At 44.4% G+C, this 25,737-nt stretch overlaps 1 long non-coding RNA gene across 1 annotated transcript; it reads right to left on the reverse strand.

Moving 5' to 3' along the window:
- Positions 1 to 1,203: 1,203 nt before the first annotated feature.
- On the reverse strand, positions 1,204 to 23,890 carry LOC146204933 (uncharacterized). The gene is made up of 3 exons (XR_014703057.1): positions 23,621 to 23,890; positions 2,799 to 2,958; positions 1,204 to 1,358 (listed from the first exon to the last, which is right to left on the reverse strand). It is a non-coding gene; the product is annotated as an uncharacterized LOC146204933 (long non-coding RNA).
- Between the last annotated feature and the right edge of the window lie 1,847 nt (positions 23,891 to 25,737).

Below are 25,737 nucleotides of genomic sequence, written 5' to 3' on the forward strand. Positions count from 1 at the left end.
TCGTGTGTACTTCGAGTTCTCTGTAGATTGCTTCTACAGACAGCGTTTACCATCATTCAGTTTTTTTGTTTTGTTTTGTTTTTAACACCGGCAAGGACTGAACCGTTGCCGGTGTTGTACTGACTTCGACGTCGACTCCATATCTTCCTTCGTGGTGTTATTACTTAACGAGGGACGAACCTTGGGCTCCCTCGGACGATGCCACTGTCTTTTTTTGTTTCTTTATGCACCACTAAATAACCAGCGCAACTAGGCCCCTGGACTGGTTGGCACGATAACACCAGCACCATCTAAAACAAGAGCAGCTGATAGGATGAGAATGTAGTGAAGTGTACGAAGATTTCTGGTCCACATTGTATTTTGCGCATACTACACGTACCATAAACACTTCCTGAGAGTGCCTCTGTAATTGAGTTCAGCGGTTCCTGCGGTTCGGCCTCACGTGAAAGGCCCCGGCGTGCCTTCGTCCACAGCGTTCATATGAAAGAACTAAAAGGCAGGCAGGGCAAATTACATTTCCTCCTTACTTAACAAAAATGCCTTTTACTTGCAGCTACTGCATTACCTGCCCTGCTCAAGCAGCGCGCTACCAAATTGCGTTTACGACCAGGAAAAAGGGCATTGTTTACTCAGCGAGTACGCCTCAGGAATATGCAGGCGGTTCCGGGAAAAGTGAAGTAAAAATTTTAGAATATGCTTTCAAAATATGTCTTCATTGGCAGTGTAATACCAGTGTTGATGCACATGAATATAGTGAATCACGTCAACTAGTAAGCCAGTTAAATAGTTTGTAACACTTTCGGCTGTTAGAGCTAGGCCCTCGATTCCAATTGGAGATTTGTGGCAGGGCATTAGTACGAGACATACCATCCTTCAATTATTGAAAACGTAATCAACAGCAGCGTTCTGGCACACGCGCACTTTTCTTAATGTGCGCATTTTTGGCGCTCGCGAAGCAAAGTTCGTCACCGCACGTCAGTCCGTGGCTTACGTGCGCCGTGATCTTCCCCGTCCTCTCCCCGTTCTCGATGTTCCAGCCCGCACGAGAGTGAGTAGGCCGAGTCTAAACAGTATAAGTAAAAGAGGTGGGCAGGTAGTCCCTTGGGGCGCCAGCAGTGTCCAGCGCGTGAACAAAAATGCACGCTCACGCCACAATCTAGCCGCCATGGTTGCCGTTCTTTGAGTAAAGCGATGATACCAAGTACTAGGGGCAATTTATTTAGTGCACTAGAAATGATCATATCACATCGCAGCTTCTAGATTTTCTGAGGAACACGACATGTAAGTCACAAAAAAAGTTCTTCCCTGACGAAGTGTTTTCTCAAGACTTCATTGGCCCGCTAACAATAGGGCCTTGCCTGAAAATATAGAAAATCGTAACTCTTGAGACATTGATTTTGTTTTCCTTTTACAGAAGCATGGAAGGAAGAAAAAAAAAAAGGAGTTTGCCCGTAGAAAGGAAGGAGGAGCTGTGTGTGTGTGTGTGGGGGGGGGGGGGGGACGTGTTGGATGAGATCAGGAAAACTACTTGGAATAGGGCATTAGCGGCTGCTGCATAATCAGGTGCAAAATCAATAAAGGGGGTATATATGTGCCCTGCATGTGGTGATATGCCTGGGGATTATGATGATGCCGACAATCTGAGTGTAGTGGTAGAGATGCCACTTGTGTTTGTTGCAGGCGAAGTGCAAGTTTAAGTGTGCAAACTGGAGCAGCTCTGTTTGAACGTTCTAAATTGTTTGTTATCAAATCCAGTAGTCATTTCAGTGCAATTTCATGAGCGTTTCAAGAGCATAAGTGATGTCCATCAAAAAGATGTAGTTCCTGGAGATGGCACTTCGGTTCATATAGGTTATCTGTGAAGACTACGTGCGTTTGTAGTATGTACAGTTTTAATATCAGCAATGCAGGAAGGACAAAACACAACCTTTGTGCTTTACTTTTTGCTGCCTGAAGGCCTTTGGTGCGGTATTGATTTTACGATGACGTCCTGCAGTTACTTTATATGCATGCGCTAATATAATAAAAGACGTGGCTATCTCCATTACTTGTCCACCACTACTACGTTGCTGTCCGGATATTAAGTGTTTCCTATGGACCCCACTGATATTTACATTTCATTACTTTGGTAGTTCAGGTGTAAATTTTTACACATGTGATCTATATGATTAAGGATGTTCTGTCTTTATTGAAAGATTCTGACAAGACTGACGACCAATGTTGCTCACGCAATTATGCATAGCATTTCTTGAGCACTGCTATCTATCGTAGCTATCTTACACGGCTGCGATTTGTTGTATCTCCAAGTAGGAAACAGAAGGAAGAGGAGGAAGATGTGTAGGAAAGGCAAGGAGAGAGAGAGAGAGAGACAAAGAGAGACAATAGTTTTAGCCTAAGAGATGAAAAAACAGAGACCAATGGTTACGAAAAACGGCACCTAGTTTTGTTGCGTAACCAAAGCGATATCGAACCGACCCAGCAATATAGGCTGTAATTATAAGGCTCAAGAATCAATAAATGCTTTCACCACCCCCACCACCACCGAAAGAGCTGGCAGAGCCTTTAATACATATTATGAAAGTCTAGCTGTCTCTCGCAGCCAGCTTTATAGCTCGCATTACTTGCAAATAAAGTTTTACAACACATCTATATGGCTCGGTCACACAACCTTCGGCTCGCTTTAGATTGCCTTATACTGAAGGATCAATTGCCCCTTTTTTCACAGCTCAAGCATTTTCTGTTATGAGAAAAATCTAAAGCATACTACCGGCCGTAACTGAATAATGCAAGACACTTGCCGGGCAAGGGCTTAGCAGCTGCACCCTTCAATGCAATGCGATTACAGGGCGCTATAACACAAGGTCCGTCCAAGCTTCTATGTGCAATAGAGAGCCGACGATGTTCGCCTCTCCTTATGCGCTTGTCCACCGATGCGTCTGCGTTACGGTACCCGGCACGCTACAAAAAAAAGAAAAAGAAAAAAGCGCTCAGTACTATAGCAGATTGCCCACATTTCACATGCTGCACAGAACTCGTGCCTTCGTCGCTTCGCGATGCCGTCCCACCTCTCCACCAATTCGCATGCTGGAAAGTGTGCGAGTGTGTAGCAGCGTCTCGAGGTGGTGCATAGCGCGGGCGGCATAACGGCAGAAGCCATGCGAGTTACGTAAAAACGCGGCTGGAGGCTCCCCTTTTGATGTGGAGATGCCCGAATGGGAGACAGCCGCGCCGCCATTGCGCTTTTCAGGCGCCTTCCCGGAGTCTGGCGCAAAGTGCCCTCGCCGCGCCATCATGCTACGCTATTGCGTGATGCTCGCTCTCCCGCTATTGGTGCTGGGTGATTTAGCGAGAAAATGACCCCCTTATTTGGTCGCTCGCTAATCGCTGGGGCGGTGCCTCATCATTGGCTTGATACAACGAAAGCTCAGCAAAAATAATGGGAAGCAGAAGGCGCTTACGGGCTGACAGGTTGGCACCCGCTTGCATATAAGCACGACTCTTCTTAAACAGGCAGAAGCAGAGAGTAAGGGAAGGGAGAGTGGCACGGTCCAAGTGCATGTCTACACGAAATTGTGCGGCGACTGGCGATGGCTGTACAAGTTCAAGCAGATATTTCGTCTCTGCAAAAAAAAAAAAAAAAAAAAAAAAATGGAAAGGAAGAAAGGACAGATAAAAGAGATAGGAGCACAGGAGAAAAAAACTTTTTTAGAAGGTCTCTTAGAAAATGTCTCTTAAGAAAAGCTTGGCGAAAGCCTACCCTTCCTCTTCTATCATTTGCCTCTAATCGGCGTTTGTTGCAGTGTTACATATAATTATAATTGGTTTACAGGAAAGGAAAGGCACATTATCTGTCACACTTTCTCCGGCAAGTATGTTTGGACGGTACACCAGCGCAATCTATCGCATTGCGTTTCTTGGCGGTTGGCGCGCGTTCAAGTGTGGGATTGCAGAAGGCAGGAGCGCTAGACAAGAACACATATCGCGGAATCTTATGGAATATGACAGATCTTGCGCACAGAACTCGCGCACTGGATTGCGCTCCATGAGCCTTGAAAGGATTTCGCCTTAAAAATCAACCCTTTTTACAAAACGATCCGTATTGCGCGCGTTTGTCGACATTTGATCTATCTGCAAAGGCTATGTATGCCACTGTCATACTTTTTACAATTGCACAGAAAATAGCCTTCAGTATGGTTGATAGCTTTACTCTATCAGCGCTTCAGAAGCCCGCTGACTGGAAGGAAAATACTTGTAAAGAGTCCAAAGAAGGCACGTCTCAATAGTCATTTTGCTTCTGTAGGGAGACCGTCGAAAAACCGGCTTTTCTTTTCTATTGTTCATTTTTGGTTCACAGGTGGAATTGAGATAGCGCTTTGAACATGGCGATATCTTTCTGGTTTGTACCCCGGGTCCTCCGAACCGATATATTCTCTTCCAGGACCAGTAGCTCTAATGCCATTGTGTGAGCTGACCGGGGTGACGATGAACCATATTCTTGTCAGGCCCAATACTATCTTTGCTCGCAGCTGCAGTTGCGTGACAAATATTTACACCTCGTTATCATGCCCTAGCTTTCGTACAATTTTTGCGTTACTTGAGGGAACGGTAAGCGGGACCGAAGATTAGAGAGTTTTAGCTTACCGTGATCCGCGATCCGCTACGGTGATCCACCACCGCGCGTTCCACTGCGCATGCCCAGATCTCCTTTACGCGCCACATACTGGATGTCGGCACACAGACCGGCCGCATCGGGACCAATCTGCTTGAGCCCCCCGCCCACGTGCAGTAGAGAGTCACGGTGGCGGATCGCGGATCACGGTAAGCTCAATCTCTCTAGGGGGACGCTGCGTAACTGCGAGAGTGATCGCTAAGAGCAGAGTGTGCTTCTTAGATTTACAACTATTAGTAAGGATGCGAATCTTTTCGAAAATCGGCTCGCTACTTTGTTTCCATCAAACTAGCGGTTACGTAAAGTGTCTTTTTTTTTTTACCAGCTGGAAAACGATGCCTAGCGCAATAAAAAAAAACTTTCTCGTATACAGATAGGTTCGCATACAGACCAACATTAGTACCAAAAAAATAGCAGGTGGGGCAGCGGCCGATGTAGCTCAGTTGGAAGAGCATCGGACGCGATATTCGGAGGTTGTGGGTTCGGTTCCCACCATGGGCACGTTGTTTTTCCGTCTACTTTGTGTTTAATTATATTTCCCCTAAACAGATTACATTACTAATTTATCTGATTATCGAAGTAAAAATAAAAAAAAAAAACAAAGTACAATCCCCAAAGCTTTCCTTGGCTCGCCGACTGTTGGCTTCTTTCCTTCACATACATACATACATACATACATACATACATACATACATACATACATACATACATACATACATACATACATATATACATACATACATACATACATACATACATACATACATACATACATACATACATACATACATACATACATACATACATACATACATACATACATACATACATACATACATACATACATACATACATACATACATACATACATACATACATACATACATACATACATACATACATACATACATACATACATACATGATGTCTTCAAGGCGCACGTGTTACGCTTGCCGAGCAAGCGAAAGGAGTTATTAGCAAAAGCAAACACTGCAGTATTTCCCCCTTCTGCCTCATCGAAAGAGACGGGGATTTGAATTCGCTTCTGGCCGCCGAAGAAAGCCATGATTTTATTACACTCATACATCGCTGTCATATACCAAGCGCTAACTGCATCGTCTGTCTGCAGGGACCGGATCAGCACATAAGAATGTTATTACGGATACTTGTAAAAAGAAAATGTGTTCCAATGACACGGATACGTACAGTGCCTACTTGCCTAACGAACCTCAACAAAGGTCATGTAGAAAAAGCTAAAGTTAGAAGCTGACGCCCAGGCGCTCACTTCCAACTGACATTTACTTGAAGGAACTGCGACTATTCACTGATTTCGGAATGAAGTACGCAACTATAAATGAAATTATTTTGTGCGCTACTTTATTAAAACTCGCAGTTCTGCTTTTTTCACGAATAACGAAGACACGTTAACACAGTTACTATGCCGCCTAGATATCTGAGAGACTTCTGCAATCACCCGCACTATCTGGCCAGAGTCTTACAGAGCACGAACCGCTAGCAAGATCCGGTGCACAATCGCTTGTCTCACAGGAATCGGGGATTTCCCCAGGAATTGAAATTAAGGGGACGTCTAAATATATTGAAGGGCAGAGCGGGGCGGGGAGTGTGAGTGTTGAGATCGGAGCTGAAGAGGTGGTCATTTTTGGTAGTCATCAATGTACAAAGAAAAGTATTACGAACTAAGGGGGTGCTTTGAAAGTAAGGGAGCCCTGAGGTGTAACCCTTCCTCCCCTCACCTTGAGGGTGTGTAGCGAAACAACTGGAAGGAATCTTGACTATCTTTTTTACAGCCGCGACAATCCAGCTCCGGGTTTCCCTGGTCTGTATGCGTGCGCAGTCAGTTTCTGTAGCCATGTTCCTTCAGGGGCTCGTTTAAGCACCTTCTTGTCCGATCGACATTCTACATTAATGTTCTTACAGGCGCTGGTTTAAGCACCTTTTCGTTTGACCAAAGTGACTAACGTCTTTTTCTGTGTTGCTCCGCGATTCTTCGTTATGGGTCGCCAACTAGCTCTCACACTCGCCTTAGTGAACGTAGTGCACCATTCACTTCCATGAGGAACCAACATACTATTGTGGGGCTGGTATGTCTGCGTGAGATAGACGAAACGATGCGGAGCGACGAAGGGATGCGAAGCTTCAGTCACCTTTGGCCGCAGCCAACCTGAAAGGCGTGCGTGTGATGTGTGGAAGCTACTGTTATTTTATTAGATTAGATTGTGTACACAAAAAGTACTTGATCATGCTAAAGAAAAAGTATCTTGGAATGGCAAGCGCGACGAGAGACTTCGTATGTAGCTGGAGAAACTGATTTTATTTAATTATTTACATTCAATAAGAATCTTGTAGCGCCTCCGTGAAAAGCGCGACTGGAGATGCTATATAGTGGCAGTTCCGATACTTCCGAGGAGCAGGAGGAGGAAGATGAGGAGGAGAGGCAGGGAAGTTAACCGGTACTTCTGATACTTTCAATATAAGGGTCGGCGGTCGCTCTAGTTTGGCGCACAGAAAACCTTTAAAATGATGATACTCAAGGAAAGCTCAAGTGTATGCGATATATGCACCTCATTCTGCCGAAATTCCGTTCGTGCAAATATAATTCATTGCTAAACGATAAATCTCCCGTGAAACAGTCATGAGTTAATAAATTATGTGGACGGCTACAAGAAAATAGCTTACTTCGACTGCACTTGCAAGCCAAACAGGATATAAAACAGATATGTTTCAGCTGGACCACCCCTTTATTATTCAATAAATTGAGATTTAAACCCTGCATCCAGAATGGTAATTTGCGTGCTCTATCAGTTCTTTCTGGCATGTATCGTGATAGACTGTCCCTCGTCTGGGCACATTGAATGTGTCTTAATTTGGTCTTGATTATCGATGCACTGCCTCTATTCCCGATATATGTGCAAAGTTCTACACGCCGTTCACATTATTCTACACGTCCTGACATTTACGGGTAAGTTTATGCAATGCATTCTTACATTCCCTTCGTGCATACATTAAGTTTACTCCTTTCTTGAAATAATCTGCTGCATTTTGCTATAGTGCGTAAAGCCTTGTGTACGCAGTCTTCAGGTGATTTGAATAATTTCACTTTATATTACCGTATTTCACTTGAATTATTGGTCCCACTCTCTCCGGCAGACTATATTTGAATATATTGGGTGTCGGGAGCCTTGTGAAGTTACTTTCGCAATTTCAACACATGCTTCTCCCTTTAGAATTGGTTTTAAAAATAGTCACATTGATTAAATGAAATAAAAATAATCATCTCTGTCTATGTTAGCAAGTTCATAATCTGATAATATAAACGTACAATGCAAGTGCATGTTGAAGAACCCTAGGTGGCCGAAATTTCCGGAGCCCTTCACTACGGCGCCTCTCATAGCCTTGGTCTCTTTGGGATGCTAAACCCTAAAAACTAAACCAAGCCGTAATATAAACGGAAATGTGCCCCTGCACCAATTTGAGGCTCAAACTAGCTGGGTCTGCACTGTAAACGAATACACGAGCAAAATAGAGCTGCTCTTCGTGTATCCATCTGTTTATTTTGTTTCGTCGCCAGAAATAACAGCATTCCACCAGTTCTCCATTATTTTTCGCAGTCAGTGTCTCGTCCATCCAGCACTTTTCCGACTCACATTTTGAACTTTTTTTTTAATGCGCCAGCATTATATGGTTATGTAGGCGGGTTTCCCATGGGCATGACCTTGTCGGAGTTGTAACAGAGGAACTAGTTGGTATATTGGAAAAAGAATGGTGGGTAGAGTGTCAAGGAAAGATGTGCAACTGACAAAATGGTTGATGTGGATTAGTTAGTTAAATAATCAGAGCTAATTTTGTTAATCAGACGTCGAAATAGCCGGTAGGGTAATGAAGACTTCAATTGGGGCCGCGTGGTATTCGACTTCCGGTCACGTAGGCCTAACTTCCGGTGGATGGAAATTTGAAATGTTCGAACGTGAACGACCTGGGAGAGGGTGTGATTTGCGTTCCGTTCCCAAATGCGTGGGAATGGTTGGAAAGTGTTTAAAGAGAGTTAATTAACCAACTGCAGCCTGAAAAATTCCGAGGGCACTGCGGAATCTGCAATGCAAAAATGTGAGAGCCTGAGCATTGCTGCTGCACATGGTACATCGCGCTCCCCTTGTTGAACACAACCAGCGTTCGGTTGAAAAGCATCAAAGTTCACCGGCGTTCTATAACTGGTTTACAAGAAAGGAAAGGCGCAGTATTTATCAGTCGCGGAGTACCGCTGACACATCTCGCGGACAACACAGCAACACACAGGCTTACGCATTTTCCAGTGCAGATTCTGCAGGGAGCTTAGAAAATATTTAATTGAAACTCATTACACACATCTGATCACTAACACGCATTTATTGACGTTACGTCCAGGCGCGAAAAGCGCCAACCCAGAGCCTTCGGCCGAAGGTCATTGCCACTCTGGAATCAACGCGATCGATCTCTACTGATAAGGAGCTGCTGGAGAATCTGTCGGCGAGACCATTATGTTCTCGGTTGCGTAACCGGCGCCCAGAGTGTGCGTTGGGACTAGCGAGCGTAGGCTAAACACCAGAGGGGGCGGAAGCGGCGGGCAAAGAGCGCACTTAGGCTCCCTCGCGCCATCAGCAACAGGTGAAAGGTCTAGAAGTCAGAGGCACCTCCGCCGCTTGGCTGACATGATGAAGTTGCCACCCACCGGCACACTGTGCACGTTTGCCGCATGGCCGTCCTCCGACGCAGCCAGAAGGAGTGGAAGCGGAGCTAAGCAAAATGTGTAAGGAAAACAAAACATTAGCGGGGAAATCACACCGAAAAAAAAAAAAAAATTCTAACGCGGAACACAGAGACCCGAAAAGCTAGGAAATTAAATAACAAGGCACCGGTGCCTACACCGGTAAGGGTCAGCGTGCGTGATTCCTGACGGGGTCATATTTATTGCCATTCTCGTAGCAGAAAAGCTGCCGTGTCTGCGTCATTAGCTAAGGGCTTTCCACGCCGCCGTTGCGTCCGCCGTCCTGAGAGGGTGTTGACTTCGGGTTTGCTGCGAACGCTGCTCGTCTAGCGAAACGTGAGGCTCCTTAATTGGCTGGGCGATTCTCTTTTGATGCAGGGTAACGCGCCGTTCGCGGCTAAGATTGCTACGTTCACGTGAGCGTTCGTGTCGGAAAGGACGAGACGTGATCGCCTGTCCGAAAAAAAAAAGGTCGTTTTTCTGGATGGAGCGTAAGTGCACCTCACTAGAAGCGGCGAAGGCAGATCGGATCCGCCCATATGACGGCGCGGCTTAATCATACCATACAAGCTGCTTGGTGTTCCTACTTTCAAGCTCTTGCCAGCCCGTCAGTGCATCGCATGTATATTTTGTGGCTTCCGGGATCGATATTTTTGGAAGATTACGCACAATCAAGAAACTGGTGTTTTTTTTTTTTTTGTTTTTCAGCAAATAAATGCCCATGCTATTGTCGTTGATCATGAATTACACACGGGCAGGCTCCCGCACACGCACACAGGGTATAGGGTCACACTGTGTGCTGTTGTGCCTGGCCAAAGCCGCCCAGAAATTCAGCCGGACGCCAAACTTCTGCGGCTAACGCCTCTTTCACAAAATACGGATACTTCTTTGCAAAGCATCATTGCACTGGAGGCGAGCCGTGCCAAAGGGAGAGAAGCGACGTGTTTCAACATGAGCTGAGCATCCATCCAGACAGCACGGCGCCGTGGCCCTGACGGTGAACCCCTTCTCGCCCCGCGGCATATTTGAAGCTAGAGCGCAGCAAGCTCTCCCATTGGCCCTGCGAAGGTGCTGCCGTCGGATTGGACCATTTTGACCGTCAACGGTTTCTCGATTTACGGAGACTCAAGTGCTTCAGCTCGAGACTCCGAGTGTGAGTTCGCCACTAGCGTCCATCGGGAGCAGTTCGCCCCCTGACAGTGCGGACGCGGCGGAATCTCCCGGCCGTCGCTGCGCGAGAACAGTCGTGTACGGCTATGTTAGCTTTCGGCCCCAGAGCCGAACTCGTTGTTTAAATGGCTGTAAATAGTGTATAAAGCTTTTTCTCACACTGATTCCCCTCTTAGCATCCCTTGGTTTTCAAAACACTTCCTGTAGGCTTGAAACACGCAAGGTTAACACAATGCTACGCTCAGCCTTTCTCTAAGCTACCCTGTGTGTTAGAGAAGTCTGGCGTTTGAGGGAAACTTCAGGTACTCACCGCGCCGAAGTGCCTGACGGTGGGCTACTGTGTGATAACCCCACCGGCTCAACAGTGCCAACTATGCTCAAATCCGCCAAGCTAACAACACACAGGCGTTCAACGGAAACCCTGTCCCCCATCCCATGGAAGAAAAATCTGCAGCCACGGCAGGTTTGGGCGAAATAAACAGAGGCAGGGCTCCTTAGAAACTGTGAGTTAGCCTCACACGTAAAATAAAAGGCACTATGCGCCTGAATGATGTTCAGCCTGGTGGGCTCACCGTAATCGTCGCTCGTATCATCACCCACAGGTAGGAATAGGGACTCTAGGAGCGGGAGAAGCTGATTTGTTGCAATAGAAACGTATCTAGTGCATCGCCAACTAATGCTCGCAGTGGAAATTGTTAGCTCCCGGGTTCCGGTAAACACGTCTCCGGAAAAACGTCCCCGGAAAAAAGTTCCTATTTGCGAAATAGGAAAACATATCCCCAAACGGGTTCAAACATAACGCAATCTCAGGCTTTTGCCTCGCCTGATGCCCGCGACTTATCAGGGCTGAATTTAGTGTTGCTGACCTTTACTGATTTGTCGTTCCATATTTTTTTATGGTTTCAAATTTGACATTATTCGCGTCTTTTTTTTTTTTTTTTTTTCTCTGCTGCTGCCCCTTGCTGTAGTCTTTGCGCTATAGAGCACTGACTGTTTCCCCATGGCGAACTGCAAGTATGTTTATACAGCACTTCCGCCTGTCGGCCCGGAAGTGACCGAACATCGAACAGATTCGGGGAGTTAATAACAAAAGAAAAACATGATGGCAGCTCTTCGCTTTGTTTGCGGAGGAAAAAGCGCGCTGACCACCGGCTTTGGTAGCCGGATGATGGAGTGCTGCTTCAGGTTGACCATGATTAAATGACGGTTAAATCTCGCCTGCTTTCCCTATGAACATCTCCACCGCCCCTGTAAGTGTAGGAAGGATTCTAAAGCATTACCTCAGGAAGAGCTCAGCCTTGTTATCAGAAAGATTACGAGGTTATTCTATAGGGACGCCTTCTGTATTGTGTGGTGCCCTACTAAGTGCCGAGGCGGTTATACATATATATATATATATATATATATATATATCTCAAAGGGTATATTACCCATCCGATTAGACCTTTCTTAATTATTGCTTACTGAGCTGCGGAACAGGACGACTATGCACTCTAAACAAACTAGAGGTATTGCAGGTTGTGGAGAGCTCTTGCACCATGCCTTCTCCCAGTGTTTTCTGCCTGTAAACATGCATGTCAAGCGCTCAGAGGTCCCAGCACCCAAATGATGTTACTTCGATTCTCAAAGCAATAAAGTATGTAATACAATGTGCAAATATTGGCGATGTCAATTCCGGATTAATGTATTTAATTTAAGGACAATTTTTAGCCTGGGGGCATTTTTTTTTCTGTCGGCCGTTTCCTCAGATGCCCTTTCTTCCGAGGACGCTTCTTCCGGGGCCGTATCTTCCGGGGAAGTTTTTACCGACACACCCTCCAGGAACAGCGCTAGCTCTTTTTTCTTTTTCTTTATCTGAGCAGCCAGTGCACCACGCCTCCAGAGACCTAAGGAGAAGCAGACGCCTCCACCTCTATTTCGAGATGGCTCCCGCGTCGCCTTGTGGTGCTGACTCGCAACATGTGCGTATGCATACACACAACCTGCGCGTGTAGTTGAGCAGTTTTCACAGGAGGCGCGATTATGTTGTCTTCTTGCCCATTCTCTGTAAACGTTAGAGCTTGTGTTTGGGCGAATCTATTGAAAAAGGCGAGCCTTCTCAGAGAAAAGGTATTGTTGCACAAACGCGTTCATGGGGAACAATGACTGAAGTAGCATGACGATGGTGCTGAACGTAAACAGCGCCATATGTATGAAACGAGAAGAAAGATGAAGTTACTATAATGCACATGCATTGGGAATCAGCGTCCTGCAAATGCTAGGAAATGAAAACAGAGAAAACATAAACAGATAGGAGGCGAGTACGATGCGATACGGAGTTTGCCAAGCATATCACTGCTGAGCTCCTGTAAGTGGAACTTGCCCGGAAGTCTGCGCAGCGCATGATTTTTTTTTATTAGAGACCTTTTTACTATTTCCATGTCTCTCTTTTGTTATGCAGCTCGGGCTGCCAGGATTCCACACGCAGGATGACGCACGCTACCACCTGACCCCCCCCCCCCCTCCCCCCGTTGCAGAAAGCGCCAGAGCTATAGATTACAATTGTGTAATGCAGCATGTACTAACGGCCAATAAATATTTCAGAAATCTTCGTACAAGCGCACTCACTTCTTACAGCTTCAGCTTTTTCCATGGCAACCGAGTATTTCTCGATCTCTTATTTTTCGATCGACTATTTTATCTCCCTAGCATGATACAACCGGGGTTCGGTACTGCAGGAAAAACAGCCGTTCTCTTTTGTTTTGCTACGCGTAACATCGCATGGCGTTTCGACACTAGGAAACCTATTGTGCCCGGTCCCAAAAAGGCAGAGCATAACTTCTTCCAGCCGCTGCTGCATTCTATAACTGCGGTTAGAAGTCTAAGTATAGGTAGGACAATAGGATCGTCCTCAGTGTAGTGGGCCCAACTTACAAACTGTGATAATCGTGTTTCTTCCCGTTCTCTTAATTTCTTGCTGTCCGTTGCTGCTGCCTTTGCAAACTTCGTCTTATAACTCTTACCAAAAGTATGGCCTTCATTATTGCATTTCCATAGCCCTCTGCGCTGTCCTCAACTTAAGTAGAACCCTCTTGGTTAGCATCCACGTTTCAGCCCCGGCAGGGTAAAAATGGTAGGGGTAACGTTAAGAGAGAGGAAGCGTGCAGAATGGGTCAGAGAAATAACTCGAGTTACTGACATTCTAGTGGAAATCAAGAAGAAGAAATGGACATGTGCAGGACATGTAGTGCGAAGAGAGGATAACCGATGGTCGCTTAGGGTAACAAACTGGATTCCAAGGAAGGAAAGCGTAGCAGGGGGCGGCAGAAAGTTAGGTGGGCGGATAAGGTTAATAAGTTCGCAGGGGTCAAGTGGATGCAGCTCGCACAGAACCGGGTTAATTGGAGAAATATGGGAGAGGCCTTCGCCCTGCTGTGGGTATAGTCAGGCTGATGATGATGATGATGATGATTGCATTTCTCCTGCGCCAGTAGAGGAAATATCTGCAGCTTGCATATCAGTATCCAGCCAATGGCGCATCTTTTTGTACATGGCCGATGAGCGCAACGGCGTGCCGCAAGTAACGGCGTCGGATCATGCTTCTCAAAACCTCCGCCCCGTCACATAAGGGGCGATCAACTCACCGTTATGTTTACGAACCCATGTTCCCCATTAGGCTTACGGAAACCGATATGCACCTTCCGACGCCATGCAGCTGTTCCTTATTACACATCCAACTCGCTGAACAATAAAAAAAAAGGGTACTCTATTTGTGTCTTTTTAACCGAAACAAACAAACAAAAAAGAGACACGAGCAGGAAACAAAGTTCAATCGAGTGAGGTAAAATAAATATTGGTATTTTGAGGTGGACACTGCAGGTCAAGGCTCCAGATCACTTTCGGTGGTAAGGCACTAGTTACAAGCTCTCCTCGTGTTCACCGGCCTTCCAAATTTAAGGTTACCAAATCAGGCTTGCAATAGCCGCATAGGACAACAAAGCCAGAATGTAGCGTAGAGCAAGACAGGATACAAGAAGAAATGAACAACACGAGTGCTCGTGTTGTTTGTTTCTTCTTTTGTCCATGTCTTGCTCTGCGCAACATTCTCGCTATGTGCACGCACCAACAAGTCTAAAAAGCCACGCTTGAGGACCACTATTTATTCCAAGTTGCCGATGATTTTTTTTTTTTTTTGGCTTCCTGGCTCTGGGCTTCATTTTTTCCTGCGCAATTTCTACTTTTCTGTTTCATTTCCTGTGTCTAGTCATCAATATATGCGAACAAATAAACACGCCCTTTCAGTACCAGGCTCCGGACCCTGTCAGGGTAAATAAAGAAACGATTTTTTTTTTTTTTTGTGAAAATTCTAATGGTAATGTTCTGTTTTCTTACGCACAGCCTGACAACACGGAATGTATGTAGCACATATTACATGTCAGGGAATGCGTTTTCTCGACTGCATGGAGAGAGCGAAGTCTGTTCTCAGCGACTGTAGTCAAGCTTTTCAGTTGGAGACGTGCCGCAACATTATAGCGCATATTTAAGCGGCTTCCTGCGAAGCTGGAGCTTCTGACTGACCAGCGGTTTCTCGAGCCAAGTGACGTAACAAAGTACTCCTCCGATATTGTGCATCGCTTATTCGATGCGTTGATACCGACCAGTTCAATATCTGTTCTGGAATCTAAGTAGTATCTCCAGCTCGAAACAAAGTCGAAGATGTGCTAGTCCAAAACGAGTGTTGGGAAAACATGAAAGATACCTGTAAAAAAAAAAAAAAAAAAAAAAAAAAAAGTCGGCAAATCAACAATCCCACTGATGCCCGAGTTCGCACTCTCTTAGTTTTCACTGCTTGTAGCAAAGGCTGCCATCGAACATGTGTTCGGCAAGGTTCCATTTAATAAAATTTTAATAAAATTTAATAAAATAAATAAATAAAATTGACCTGCGAAACTGAATGACTAACGAGACATTCGTAACGCTCCCATATACGTGAAGTTTGGGGGAGCCAGCAACGACGGCTGCCGCAAGAATTTTAAACGCGAATTTTTGTCCCATTTCAGCTCCATTTTGAGCTAGCCAATCATTTCCACTTTCAAGTCAGCTTCATAATGCCTATAGGATCATCTCGGCATTTTGTTTGTTCTACTATGTGGTCTTCAGCAAAATTGCCATGAGCTGTAACCATGGTTGAATGTACGTGATGAGCTGAGTAATAAAGGAAATAATTAACAAAAATTAGCTAATGAACTTGTTTATTTGTGACTTCAGTGGTCAACATTATAATAACAAAATGGAGGCCGTGAACGGAAAAGCTGAGTCCAGCATTTACATTTTTATTATCGGCAACGCATTTCGAAATATTCTGCGTCAGAAACACGTTTTTTTGGCTCGTAAAGCTGGCTTCCCGCAATAAATATATGAATGTGGTGAAGCTTTATCTTTTTTATGCAGTAGAAGCAGTGAGCGTTATTTCCGTGACAATACCACAGTGGTTAGGGCGCTCAACTGCTTAACGCAGGGATGCGGGATCGAATCCCGGCCGCAGAGGCTCATTTTCGATGGAGGCGAAAAGCAAGGCGCCCGTGTCCTGTGCGATGTCAGTGTACGGTAAGGAACCCCAGGTGGTCAAAGTTTCTGGAGCCCTCCACTACGGTGCCTCTCATAGCCTGAGTTGCTTTGGGACGTTAAACTCCACAAACCAAAACAAAACTACGCCCAGCGACGCAATTTTAAAAATGTGCGTTGCGAGAAGACAGCTTTACGAGCTAAAAATACGTATTTCTGACGTTAAATACTTCGAACTGCAATGCCGAAAAAAAAGGAAATTTAAAAATTGGATTTAGATTTTCTCTTGACGGCCTTCATCGTCATAAAATATTGTTGACCTCTAAAATAAACAAAGTTTATTCTTTAATTTTAATCAATTGCTTAATCACTGAGCTCTATCACGTCTTTAATGTCCGCCTGCTCTTCAATCTACATCCACAGATCGCACTGACGTATTTCTCTCAGGGTTTACCATAATGACCAGTAAACCGTCAAAAATAACACCCTGCATATTGTAACGCAGTGCTGAGAGTGGCGAAGGCAAAAAAAAAAATGAACAGACATGTGCGTAGCATTGTCATCACCTCTTCCTTGGGCTGGCTTGTGCCTGCAAAGTATTAAGTAAGTCGGCGCCGATAGCAGCAAACGTGCTGCATTCAGCAGCGCTGAATTTAATGTCGGCGTAGAAAGATTAAAAAAAAAAAACGGCCAAAAGAAAGTATAAATTTCTGGAAAATGGGGAATCCGCCGGGCTTAACTGCACTCGTTCGGGATAAATCCGAGCTCATTTAGCGCTCCAAGTAATAAAGTCGTGTATCGGCGACATTGAGCGTCAACAAAGAGCAGAAAATCATACAACAAATAACGATTTCAATGGTGCGCAGCAGTATTTGTGAGCATAAGTCAGCAAACTTCATGCATGTGCGAATCTTTCTCGCGGCAGAGGTCAAGAGCTGTGCATAATACAGAGGCTGTAACGAGAAAATATGCCCTTCCGAACATATCGCTTCATACGACGGTCAAAAAGGCTGAAGAGAGCACATTGGTTTAAAACAAAAAAGGGGGGGGAGGGGGGGGGGGGGGGAAGCGGGTGCAGAGCAGCACTTTATCATTACTCGTGTCTATGAACTCGCATTGCGGATTTGTTCTCGTGTTAACAAAAACGCAAGCGTGAAGAAAACAAGATCGGCGCCGTTTTCAAACTCAACTTAATCTCTTCTCTTTAAGGATACATGCAAAAGGATGCGGAAAGTTGTGACACCTAAATCAGATCAAGAAATTTAGGGCAGTGTTTTTCATTGCAGTGCTCGAAAATAAAGAAGCACAAACGAATGGCAGAGGCGTTCGCTGCGTTTCGTCATGACAAAATACGTCGCGGATTTTCGCTTCAAAGTGTAAATATTGGTCCAAACATTTTTAGATTTTTTCTGCTCTGCATACAGTGAGTACCTAAGTTAGCCCCGCCTACAACACTGCCAGTTACAGCGTACTATTCCGTTCTTTATATTCCGTCTGGCATATGCGACCTTGATCTTGGATGGGGAAATCACTTGCAATAAAATAAGCTTGCTTATGGAAGGCGCCGGTGCAAGAGGTCACACAATGATACTCACGCTAAGGTTATTCATACTATCGCTGCCTTTACAGCCATATACGATGTGCCTGCTTGCCCGCTCCATCTGACCACTCGTATAAACACATCTTCGTTCGTGGAAAAGGCCAGTGATATTATTGCAGTGAAGACCACTACAATGTCGCACGAGCCAAAACGTTAATCCTCCAGTGCCGCTGCTGCTGTTGTCGCATACGCACCTTCTGACTTTACCGTGACCGTATGCCGCAACCGCTGTGTTCGGCCAGAGTTTACGAGCGGTTGTTTAATTGGTCTTTTCGCTCATTTTCCCATGGCTGCGTCATGAGCATAGCAGTTCGGGGAGCTACGTCATTTAACGGAATATTTTAATTTTTCTTCTACAAGCCATTCTTCACTCTCCATGCCAAAGAGTTTTGGACGTTGAAAAGGGCACGATGAACATGCCTCTCATTACACTTTTTTACTAACTTTTTTTAGCAGTGTCGTGAGAAATCATCTTTATGTAAGGAAGCACGGCAACTCTCATTACCTGTCCAATCGTCTGTGCCCTCAGTCACGTTCAGCGCCGGTAAGATGGCTTTGATAAACTGGAGCTATTGGGCTTTTAGCTGGTGTACACAAAACCCACGTGAAAGCATTCAATGAAAGGAAGCTTAGAAGGCAGCCTGGTTAGTGAAGGTTTGGCTTGGTTAAACTTGGAAGGTCAGACAGCTCGACTTCAAGGCCTCTCCTCGGAACACAAAAAAAAATATCGTTCCTCTTTCTGCAGTTTGTGAAACGAGCCACCTCTGCAACCAAAGCAAAGATAACTTTCCACAGTGTGCAAATTGCGTTTAATTTCAACTCGACCGACGCCGATGTTGCCGTTCGATTGGGGTACGACCTTGCCCCTAGAGCAGCAAAACATCAATGACCACTTGAACAAAAACGGCACTTGGCAGATAACCCCATCGCGTACAATGTAAGGTCCCTTCACTATAGCAGAAGGTGCAGAGACCACCTGAGATGTCTCGTTAAGTGAACAGCAACCGTGCGCGCAACACCCACTGTACGCTCCTTAACGACATTTCAATGGCTTGGGTGGGGGCAACGTTCCAGCACACTAACACTTGCCGTTTCTTCGGGCATACATCACGAATTATGCGGCATGAGGTACGCCTGCGTACACCGACGTGACTTCACTTTGGGAAGCTGTGTTCACTAGTATGCAACGAAAAAGAAAACGTGAACAAAAGAAAAACCGCATACTTCCGCTAAGTTGCATTCAAAGTGTAATTTCACCCGCCAAACGTGACAGAGTGTGCGGTAAATGCATTGCGCTGCGCGGGTACAGTTGCTGTCGTTAATGTAGGGTCCAGCAGATCCGTAAAGAGCGAGCCTGCAGGCTGCCTGTTTCTTAGCTTACCGCAGTATCGGATGGTGAAGTCGCGGTTATAATACCCCCCTCGTCTTGACCTGTCATTTGTACACGTTGATGTTTTCTGTCGAAATTGATAGGCTGTACGATAATGAGGGAGTTGCAACACCCGTGTCTTTGTGCGATAGGAAGTTTCAACTCACTTCGGCGTGCGCCTTGAAAACTTGTGTTTACTAGAAATATGAGCCAGCCACCACCACCACCTAAGGCTAAAATAAATTAGAGAAGAAAAGCATGCTATTACGTTTCCAGCTTCGGCGCACATTTTATCAGCTAGTGACTCCAAAAACCCGCCTCACAAGGTACGGGGAAAAAAGTGAAGTTACATCGGCATAATTTTTTTTTTTTTATAGCTCAGTGTCAAACATTTTTTACGAACGCTACTGGCCCCTCGTACGCCCTTTTTTTCTGCCATTTTTGCGCAGTTTCTTTCCGAGAAAAAGAAGAAACAGATCGGCTGCGCGCTGCTTTTTGCCCCGCGATTCCTTGCTGTCAGCCCAATTAAAAACGCATTAGGACGGCTACTGTGGCATTTTCTTTTTTTTTTTTTCTTCTTCTTCTTCTTCTTTTTTTTTCTTTTTTTTTTTTTGCGGCTCAGAAAAACGGTACTTTCGCTCATCCAGTTGAGTTTCTGTTTCGCTTTGCGGCGAAGACGTGCTTTTGCGAGACCCTTCACTTCTACAGTATTTATTTTGTGTGTGTGTGCGTGTGTGTGTGCTGCAAATTTCATCTGTCAATTTTTGCGCGATAAGAGACGTTTGTTTCTGGCGGGCATTGAGCGCAGCGCTGTCGAAAGTTTGCGGGTCATTATGCTTTCAATATAAAGAGCCTGGTATTCAATCTTTCCAAAGAACGTTTGAAGGTGACATTCAAACTTTAGCATTATTACTTTATCAAAGTTTTCACCACGAGGAAAACACTAGGTGAAGTCGATAATGACACTAGAAAGAAACCAGGTGGATCGAAGACAGTGGAAGAACCTGGGGATTCAATTTCCATACATATTTGTCTCTTATAAAGGATTTCTCGTGCGGCCGCACACTATTGCCTATGTCACAGTTTTCTGACTTAAATTTTCATTTCTTTACTCTCGGCACGACAGTATAACAGTTATAAAAAGCAGACCTTGAATTGTACTACAAAATAAACGCTTAAACAATACAGAAAAAAGTAAATAGAGGGGTGCTCTGCTCTGCAATTTCGCAGCAGGCACACTTTTTGTATACGGGCCGCGCCAGTGCATTGGAATAACACGTTATCACGTTGGTTTTCCATGATGATGAAAATCAATCTAAGCTTAAAAAGCCCCCCCCCCCCCCCCCCCCCCCATTCAGTACTTACCTTACTGTTCGTATTATCAAGAAACTTGTACAAAGACGAAGCGACCAAAGACGATGATGATATAAAAATAAAAAAGGGACAAAAGTACTCTCGCGTGGCTTGCTTTTTTCCTAGCCTTGGCTAGCGCTATATTCTTGAAGGCTTTTTGTAAAGTCATTTTTGACGTAAAGCTGCATATGTGCTTTTGCCTGACCTCACCCATGTGTCGCAAGCTGGTTTCTTTAAAATTGAAATAAACCTTAGCCGAATAACGCGGACAACTTTTCTATGAGCCCCATTTCGTACTGTACTCCCTCTCACAACCTTCTATACTGTAATCTGGTGTTGTCAAAAGCTGTTATAGCCACGCATATTGACCTGATTAGAAAGCCCTTTGCCGGGATGATCGAGTCGAGCACCCTTGTCACCTGAGCTCGCATATCGATCGCCATAGTGCGCTCGCTCGAAGCACCATCCGAACGTTAAGCCCTTCGCTACCGACGAGCAAATTGTTCCCTTTATTTCAATTTTGCTGCTACCTCACAGCTAATGCTAAACCACTACGACATCGTTGCAGCAGCAGCGGCAATGGCCAAGACGACGTGCTTGTTGAGGCGAACACAGAGTTCCGGGAAGGAGCTTTGTGACAAACCAGAAACGGCCAGCGAGAGTCTGATTGGTTAATCGCGCGTGAAATTTCGGGCAAACAGCGAAATTTTCCATTTCAGCAGATCCTAGCGACAAGGCAAGCGGCACATGTATTTCTCTTTGCGCGATGCTTACCGCCTTCACGTTCGGCTGAGCTTTTGCGTACGTGGACGTCAGCCTTGCAGCAAAGTTCAAAAGCAGCTACTGCGCCAGAACCCAGCTGGACAGTCTTTTTTTGAATAGCACAGGCACAGGCGCCTCGCCAGCGGCAAGGAAATCTTAACAAGATTTAACTTTCTCCCAGGACACCTCTCGCGCGCTCTAGACAAATTTGATCTGCCCTGTACATTCTTCAAATAATTTTCGACATTTTTATAATCATAACAAATTGCTTTTTTTTTTCTATGACAAAATGACGGCTTCAAGTAATTCATTTTTTTCCCACACTATGGACCAATGACAAAAACTTGCGGATTTTCGTTTGATCAGCTGAATCTATGACTCTGGAGTAAATTATATGCAATTGTCGGCGAAATGTTTAATTTGAACACATGAATCAAGAACTTTCGAAATGTCATTAGCATAGATAAAAAACCACATCGGACCCAACATCGACCCTTGTGGATCTCTGGACAAACATTTTAATATATCAGACACAGGATTATAAAGTAACTCTACGCGACGACCGTTCCAATAGGCTGCAGTCCTTTTGATAATGCATCAGCGGAGCAATAGCAGCATTCCGAAGTTCCAAAACAAATTTACTATTTAGGACCTTAAGAATGCCTTGAAAAAAACATGAGAATGTCGTCAGTTTGTTCCCGGCGTTCCGAAACTAAATGCAATTAATGAAGCGTTTCGGTAAGTTCTGGAAGAATGGATAAACCACTTTAGAATGCATGATGTGTGTGTGTGTGTGTGTGTGTGTGTGTGTGTGTGTGTGTGTGTGTGTGTGTGTGTGTGTGTGTGTGTGTGTGTGTGTGTGTGTGTGTGTGTGTGTGTGTGTGTGTGTGTGTGTGTGTGCGTGTGTGTGTGCGTGTGCGTGTGTGTGTGTGTGTGTGTGTGTGTGTGTGTGTGTGTGTGTGTGTGTGTGTGTGTGTGTGTGTGTGTGTGTGTGTGTGTGTGTGTGTGTGTGTGTGTGTGTGTGTGTGTGTGTGTGTGTGTGTGTGTGTGTGTGTGTGTGTGTGTGTGTGTGTGTGTGTGTGTGTCAAGCTCAAGCAATTGTCGGAAAATGCCTGCTATAGTGGCTTCTAGAGGGATGGTTATTCAAACGCGAATGCGAAGCATCGCATTCGCAGTTTCTTACAAAAAAAAAAAAACGTTGCAGCTGTCTGTATTCGTGCCTTCTCTGAAATCATTTCAGATTGGCTTCTTACTGAGTCTATTTCTTCATTTTCGTCACTAAAGTACCTTCAAGATTTCGTGGGGAAGACTTCAAAAAGTTACCAATTCTTTCTTTAAAGAAACCTTTGTTTGAATTCCTTTAAGGCTTATAGTTTCAGTTCAGCACGGAGATTGAACATTTCAATTGAGTATTGCTGCTTTCTGCATAGCAGATACATTTTGCGCTTCTTGCGATTTTCTTATACGAGTAGGAATAAATGTACCTGTACAAACGTTCCGCTGCTCTTAAAGCACTGCCATATTTTTATAATTCCTCTACAGTCATTAGCTGAAGCCAGCTGAAATTCTCTCAATGATAAAATTTAAAAATATCTAATTACATTGCCTGCACTTGCGTAGGTTTATCAATTTCTAAAAAGATTTACGTCACATAATGCGCGATTCTATATGAACTTACTTCACTTTGGTGCCTGACACTCCGGCTCAGCTGACACTTCTCAATCAGCTCTTTTGCAGGATAGCGACCCAAAGTACAAGAACGCCTAAGTATGCAAAGTGGCTCATAATTTTTGTTCATAATCTACCTAATTATGATAGTACATTACTTCCAGTAGCTTTCCAACTCTCAGGATTTAGGAGTGAATGCATAAAAAATTTCCTAATTAATATTGAGCAAGTCGAGACTTTCTGTTATCAGCCTTGTGCTACCATTCAAATGAGCACCCAAAAAGGCGGTCAGCTCCTCTACAAACTTAGCTGTGGTAGCAGGGGCCATGAAATTTCCTCCGAATATCAATGCAATGCCTCGTAATTATATATTGCACCATACTGCTTCTCAAAATCAATGTAATTATCATCATCAGTCTGATTATTCCCTCTGCAGGGCGAAGGCCCCTTCAATATTACTGCAACTAACCCGGTCCTGTGCTAGCTGCATCCACATGACCCTGCGAACTTAACCTCATCCGCCCGCCTATCTTTCTGCCCCCTGCTACGCTTTTCTTCCCTTGTAATTCAATTAGTTACTCTTAGCGACCACCGGTTATCCTCTCTCCGCAAAACATGCCCTGCCCATGCCCATTTCTTCTTAATTTCCACTAGAACGGCATTAACTCGAGTTATTTCTCTGACCCGCTCTGCACGCTTCCTATGTCTCAACGTTAGACTTACCATTTTCCGTTCCATAGCTCTCTGTGTTGTCTTCAACTTAAATAAAACCCTCTTCGTAAGCCTCCATGTTTCAGCCCCATAGGTGAGTACAGATAAGATGCCACAGTTATATACTTTCCTCTTGAGCAACACCGGTAAGCAGCTAGTCATAATCTGCACGCTAAATCTACAATCTTATTCTCTTGGTTATTTTCCTTCCTTGGTCTGGATCTGCAGTTACTACCTGCCCTAATTATACATATTCGCCTACAACTTCCAATTTTTCGCTACTTATTGTAAACTGCTGCTCTTTCCCGAGGCTGTTGAACATTACCTTAGCCTTCCGCATATTAATTTTTAGGCCTACCTTTCTGCTTTTCATATCTGGATCATCAATCATTCTTTTCAATTCATCCCCTGAGTTACTTAAGGAAATGTCATCAGCTAGTTGCAGATTACTGAGGTATTCTCTCTCAACCCTTATCCCGAACTGCTCCCATGCTAAGTCCCTGAAGAGTTCCTCTAGCAAGCTGTGAATAGTACTGAGGAGATCGTGTCTCCTTGCGTAATGCCTTTCTTTATAGGAATTTTGTTACTTTCTTTATGCAGAGCTATGGTTGCTGTGCAGCCACTATATATGTCTTCCAGCACTTTCCCATACAGGTCGTCTACACCCTGATTTCGCAATACCTGCATGACCGCCGAGGTTTGAACTGAGTCAAATGCTTTTTCTTAATCAGATAAGGTTATGTATAGGGGTTGGTTATATTCATGGATTTTTTTATTACCCGCGTGATAATATGGATATCGATAGTAGAGTATGTTTTCCCAAAACCCGCTTGATGCTTTGTTTGATTGAAATCTAAGGTTGCCCTGATTCTATTAGTGATTACGTTAATAAATACCTTGTATGTAGCTGATAGTAAGCTTATAAGTGTATAACTTTTACGTTTTTCCCTTACAAAAATGTGATGAGTTCCTGTTTTAAGGTCAATGATTGTAGACATCACACTCATAAGGTATTTCGATGGCTTCTGACTTTAGTTTCTGATGCATTGGTGATAAAAATTGGCCACCTCCTTTCTGATCAAGATTTAATGTTTCTGATTAAGATTTTTAGTAATTGTGACATATAAATGAAATATTGGGATGCATTCCCACAATAATAACTAGTGGTTTGTTAAAAATGTAAACTGCATCGAATGACATTTCTTGTATTTTCTATGTAACATTACACAGGTGGTGCTGTAAATGCTCTTTTCAATGCAGCGTAAAAACCCATTTTGTTCACTTCCTCTCAATGTTGTAACGAATCGGTAAACAGCTTAAATCAACCCTCTGAAACCACCAAGTAACAAGAACGTCGAGAATACAGCAATAAATCCAGTATGAATACATGCTATCCTGATGCACTTCCTGGATCCGACCATCCTCATAGCCTGAACTTTTGCTTATATATTCACAAATTATGAATGTTTACAGGATAAGTGTCACACGGCACATCCAAATGCACGCACATGAGGATTGACATGGTGAAATAGCGTCTTTATTTCTAAAGACGGCATGCAATATATATATATATATATATATATATGTCGTGTCTTGTGCTCTTCCACGTGGCCAGGCTAGAAAAGAGCAGAAAAAATGCTATTGTTAGTAGCATCATTTCACAAATGCATTGTAAAAACAGTGCAGTGATATCCAGTGCAATAAAAACTAGCACATATAATTATTCACTGGGCAGAGATCAAAGAGCCTTCACTATATGACCATTCACTTATCTGGTATGAAGGAGCACTGAACAAGGGTAAAGGGAGTACACCTCAGTTCACAGGTCCAGCCAACGTTTCGACAAGTGAACTTGTCTTCATCTGGGCAAAGGAATCCTCATTGGCAGGAGTTTAAATACGCTTTTGCTTCCAAAGAAGAAAAGCTGGGGAAGGGGAGGATGCGTGAGAAGAAAGTAGGTCATGGAGTAAAAAAAATGTTTCTTCAGTATGTATTTCTCAGCCTGGAACCAGGGATCCTGTGGCTTGCAAAAAAAATAAAAGCAGCACTACCAGGAAAAACTACAATGCTGGGTAGATGATTAGTCACCACGTAAGCAGGTTTGGTGCAGGTACACCTTACAAAGCAAC

Source organism: Amblyomma maculatum, chromosome 1, assembly GCF_055883805.1.
Source record: "Amblyomma maculatum isolate TAMU_Amacu chromosome 1, ASM5588380v1, whole genome shotgun sequence".
Lineage (NCBI taxonomy): Eukaryota > Metazoa > Arthropoda > Arachnida > Ixodida > Ixodidae > Amblyomma > Amblyomma maculatum.